At 40.5% G+C, this 5520-nt stretch overlaps 1 long non-coding RNA gene across 1 annotated transcript; it reads right to left on the minus strand.

Moving 5' to 3' along the window:
- Positions 1-1007: 1007 nt before the first annotated feature.
- On the minus strand, positions 1008-5215 carry LOC127534750 (uncharacterized). The gene is made up of 3 exons (XR_007943120.1): positions 4384-5215; positions 2171-4075; positions 1008-1990 (listed from the first exon to the last, which is right to left on the minus strand). It is a non-coding gene; the product is annotated as an uncharacterized LOC127534750 (long non-coding RNA).
- Between the last annotated feature and the right edge of the window lie 305 nt (positions 5216-5520).

A 5520-nucleotide genomic window follows, 5' to 3' on the forward strand; every position in this document is an offset into this window, starting at 1 on the left:
ACAACAAGTCCTGGGAAGCCAACATATCCCTGTTGCTCTTGTTGAGGGGGCATCTGGCTCTAAAAAGCCTACAGTGGGGCGCCGGAGGTGCAAGCAGTGTGGAAAGTGCACCCCCTTCATGTGTGAGGCATGTAAAGTGCCTCTCTGCGTCATCGTGGACAGGAACTGTCACAAACTGTACCACAGCTCCACCGGTGGGACTGAACAATGACTTGGAATGTCAAACTGATGGTAAATAGTTTATTGTGATGTTCATGTGGACGTCACCCTCTATTTTTGCCTGATTGCATATGTAGTTTGAAAGAAAATTGAAATGATTTGTGTTCCTGTATTCTGAAATTTCAACTCAGTACAAGCAATTTTCTTTTATTTTCAAATGCACTTTTTATGAATGACCATGCTTTGTACATAAAATATGTATATTCATAAGTATCTGACACACTTAGAAATTTGATTGCACTATTGTAAATTGTTTGTTTTGATGTTATTGTTGTCTTTATGCAAATTTTGCCTTTGAGTCCATATTTTTGCCTGATTGCATATGTAGTTTGAAAGAAAATTGAAATCATTTGTGTTCCTGTATTCTGAAGTTTCAACTCAGCAAAAGCAATTTTCTTTTGTGTGAATGACTGTGTTTTGTACATAAAATACCTATGTTCATAAGTATCTGACACACTTAGAAATTTGAATAGTTTGTTTTGATGTTTATGTCTTAATGCAAATTTTGCACTGTTATTTATTTTCGTTTTTTTTTTTCAAGTTACAATATTGACCATATCTCAAAAAGCAATTTATGTACTGACTCCAAATAAATTTCCTGTGGTTCCAAACAATATTGTGCAACTTTTTTACATTTGAAATTTTGAAGGATAAAGCTATGCAATTTCTGTATTTTGAAATATATGTAAAAAAAAGAAAAACGATTTTCATTTTTTTTAAGGTTTATTGCACTTTAAAGCAATTTATTATACTAGGTAAGACATAAGTCAATACATAACATTAAAACCTGGGATGTAAGGGTTATTCTGATGTAAAGCAAATAAAAATAGTCCAAAAAATGACACTACAGCATGTAAAAATGTAAAAATATGTCCTGGCGGACATGTACAATGGGGGGACTTAAAGGGTTAATCTCACCCACTCGTTTGTGCCTGCTGCTTGGGTTCATATGCCAGCACGTGACATGTCTAGTTTTTTGTGATGTGATTATTTTGTGAATGAACAGCAGATGCAAATCGAAAATGTAACGTGTATGACTCATCTTAAAGCAGTCTGAACACCAAGTATCAGGTACACCTATGATGCAGAAAGACTTCACAGTGTCAGCATCAACAACAGAGGCTCATTTCAAAGTAATACCGGAAATATTTTCTGTTCCAGTTATATATTTTTTAGCACTTGAAGAAATAAAGGCTGCAGTCAGTTCAAAATTAAGTGAGAGAATTTTATTCTCCATCTTGTCTGTGCTGCAATTGAAATGTTATATTTAGCTGTCATGCCAGTACTACTTTGATCATGTTGTGGGAGTTTATTCTTCTCATTTACATTGTAGCAGAAAAGTATTACAATGTGTGACTTAGTTTTAGCTCTCCATCAAACTTCAGAAAAAATGCCTATGATAAACAATGATACCGTATATCTATTCACTTATTTGCATCCTCTAATAAACATGCAAATGGAGTCACACACCTCAATATATGAGGCTCCTATGAACAGAGGTTCTGTTTTCAAAATGTAGTAAACTTACTGCCTTCACTTTTTCCTGTTCAACACGAGACTCTGCTATCTAAATAGTCTGTGATTTACAGTTTGTCATTAAACAAATAGCTGTGCAACAACACATTAATAATTAGAATGTCGCTTAACCGTCTGTACTGTCTTCTCTGCACTCAAGATGCATAAACGGTCAGCTAAGCACCTTCTTTTCACCATGACTCCATAGACCGTATCCAAGTTTGTCCACAGGTTTATTGGCTAAAAAAGGGTGAAACTGAAACAAAGGCAGAAAATACAATTATAATGACACTACCGTACACTTAGACAAAGAGCCAATTAAACTGGTTGATGAAAACAAGCAATGTGCCATTAATATGCTAAATCTGCAACAGATCTTAGAACAGGATCTGTCACTGAAGTCGCCTCCGCAAACTTGCGTGCAGTGTGCTGTTACCTCTGAACTTGTCTTTGAGTCTTCCTCCCTGCCATGGTCTGGGGAGGGGCCTTGGCCTTTGGACCAGGGTGGTGTTCCTGGGTGGAGGGCGGAGACATGTTTCTCACTTTGGCACTCAGAGCAAGTTACACTCATTTTGCAGGTTCTGGCCATGTGTGATGTGGATGAGCAACGTTTAAAACATATTCCATTCTCTTTTAAGAATGCTTTGCGTTCATCGAGTGGTTTCTCTCTGAAGGCACGACATTTGCTAATGAGTGGGGCCTTTTGTGTATAGGGCACTGTTTCTTAGGATCTTCAATGTTCTTAGGATGCTCATCCAAAACAAGTTGGCCTTCAGAAGATACATCTGTTTTATGAACCGAGATTTCTCTCTGTCTGTTAGTCCTCCATGGAATCTTGTCCATTTTTAGGTGAGCATCAGCCTGACCAGAAAGATTGAAGCTTGGATCATTCCTGATCCTCGCCTGAGTGCTGATGAAATCAACAAACACAGCAAAGGGAGGAAAGGACACCCGATATTGCTGCTTGTAGCTGGATCCAACAGAGAGCCACTTTTCCTGTAGGCTGTATGGCAATTTCTGGACTATAGGGTTAACACACGTGCCATATCAAGACAAGAGAGACCTGGAAGATCTCCCTCCAGCTTTACTGACTCTAGCTCCATTAAGAGATCACTGAACTTGCGAAGCTTTGAGTAGTCTTTGTTTGATAGTCTGGGGATATTGTCTATGCGCCGATAAAGAGCAGCCTCGACTACTTCTGGCACACCATAGCATTCATCCAATCTGTCCCAGATCATCTGTAGCCCTCTGAGCGGGTCATTAATATGGACCACCCTTATTCGTTCAGCATGCAGAGTTGATTCTCTTCCCAACCATTTGACTAGAAGGTCTATTTCTTCACTAGCAGTCAGATCTAAGCCTGCAATGGCATTTAGAAAGGTTCGTCGCCAAGCTCTATAACTTTCTGCTAGGTCATTGAATTTCAGCAAGCCAGTAGTGACAAGCTCTCTTCAAGTGAAGTGCTTTGCAAAATCAGTAGCTGAGTTGTCATGCCTGGAATAAGGGGATTGTGAAACCCTTGGCTTGTTTAATGCTGGTCCCTTTCCTTCAAAGCCGCTTAGATCTTTTCTGAAAGGGTCTGGAGCATCTGAAGCATGGTGTGACTTCTGAGCTGTGTTTCTGTAGGACGTTTGAGGCTTGGGGTCAATGGCTTGGTTGGCATCAGCTGAAGAACGGTTACTCTCTACGTTGAGATGAGTTTGAAAGGAACATGGAGGCTGTGGTTCCATGAAACCCTCTTCGTGGGTAGAGAACGCACATGCGTCTGGCGCTGACTCTGTGATATCATGCTCCTTAGCCTGCTCAGCCACGTATTCTCTCGTGCGCTGTGCTGGATCAAAGGGAGGTACATGAAGTTGAAGACTATGACATTCGCTGTGAGCATCAGCAGCTGACTCCAATGCTACTGCTTCTGCTGTAGCAACCGCTGCTTCCTTTTCTAGTTTTAGCATATCAATGGATGCCTCTAAACGTGCCTTTTCCAGCTTCATTTTCATCTCTTTCTCTGCAAAGGATAAGCGTGCTTTGGCAGCCTCTACTTTAGCTCTGGCCATGGCCGCGGCAGTCACTGTAGAAACTCTGGTGGAGCCCCATGAGGACGTCTTCTCTTCATCCATCGTCCATAGCGATAAGGCTGTTTTGTCAGGGCTGTGGTGTGACTGAGGTGTTTGCATCTGGTATGCGTTGCGTTATCCGGTCTGCGTCGCAGCTGCCATTTCACTGTACTGTCTTCTCTGCACTCAAGATGCATAAACAGTCAGCTAAACACTTTCTTTTCACCATGATGCCATAGACCGTATCCAAGTTTGTCCACAGGTTTATTGGCTAAAAAAGGGTGAAACTGAAACAAAGGCAGAAAATACAATTATAATCACGCTACCGTACACTTAGACAAAGAGCCAATTAAACTGGTTGATGAAAACAAGCAACATGCCATTAATATGCTAAATCTGCAACTATGTAAATAACAAGACAATGAAGGACTCATCTTCTATCACAAACAAAGTGTAATCATAATCAGCCAACATAGACAGCTTTAGCGCAGGCAAACATTATACACATCGGCATAACATACTTAACTTATAACATTACTATCTGTTCCAATACTCATGTAAGAACACAGTTAAACATGAAATAAGGTATACATACTGGCGATGCTGCCACAAAATCAAACGCTGGAGCAGATGGATGCAGATAACATCAGCTTGTCTTACTGACCACATTCTCCTCTCTGAGGCAAAACACTTCTTCTTCTTTTTGTTTAATGGCAGTTGGCACGCAACTTTTAGGTGCATTACCGCCACCTTCTGGAATGGAGTGTGGGGCAGGAAGGCCCTAGCAGTCCTTAAACCCTCTCTCTTAAACCTGTTCTTTCCAGAAATATAAGCAATGCTTTAGCAACATGTTTCAATGATAAATTTCTCAATATTTCCCTGACCTCGAATTTGATTTTACTTTTCTCTTAAATATTCTTCTCTGCTGCTGAAACTTGGGGCAATAGATCAATACATGCTCAACAGTCTCCTCCACTCTACAGCATTCACATTCCCCTGTATTATGTTTTCCAATATTTCTCAGAGTGCTATTCAGCCCTGTATGCCCGACAAGACATCCTCCTCTTTCCGGCCTAAACAGCCCTGTTCTCCTAAATTCCCCTCTACACTTCTTTGACTTGAGTAATAGAAGCGACCTTTCAAGCAAGTATCCCATTGTCTCTGCCATTTCCTCTTCATTCGTTCTTTTACTATTGTTGTAACTTCAGATCTACTATACTTCACAGGAAAGTCAACTACATCTTTAGCAGCCCCTCTTTTTGCATACTTGTCTGCTAACTCATTTCCATCCACTCCTATGTGTGCCGGAAGAAAACACTTCCTGACTCTAGTCACATGACATGAACAGGTGATCAGCTAAGGAAATTATCAAGAACGGCCACCAGGAGGTGCTATAACTAACAGAAATCTTAACTCTGACAGAACACCGTCTTCTCCGGTTAGCTTTAGTGACACAACAGATATTCAGGTCTGACAACGCAGGACATTACATTTACTGTGTTAATCACAATTAAGTTTCTGAAGCATTACATTAAAAAAAAAAAAAATCCAATGGCCTGTGAGAAAATAATGCCCTTTCTTTGACTTTTTGTTATGATTAGAATTGGTGGCTAATGAAGCCAGGTCTTTTTGTGGTCAGCCTCTGATGGCGCTAGTGGTAATGCAGGTTTTGACACTTTCAGGTTGGGGTCATGCTACAGGGCTTTTCTACGTCTTATAGCCTATGTAGGCA

This window comes from Acanthochromis polyacanthus, chromosome 7 (assembly GCF_021347895.1).
Source record: "Acanthochromis polyacanthus isolate Apoly-LR-REF ecotype Palm Island chromosome 7, KAUST_Apoly_ChrSc, whole genome shotgun sequence".
Classification (NCBI taxonomy): domain Eukaryota; kingdom Metazoa; phylum Chordata; class Actinopteri; family Pomacentridae; genus Acanthochromis; species Acanthochromis polyacanthus.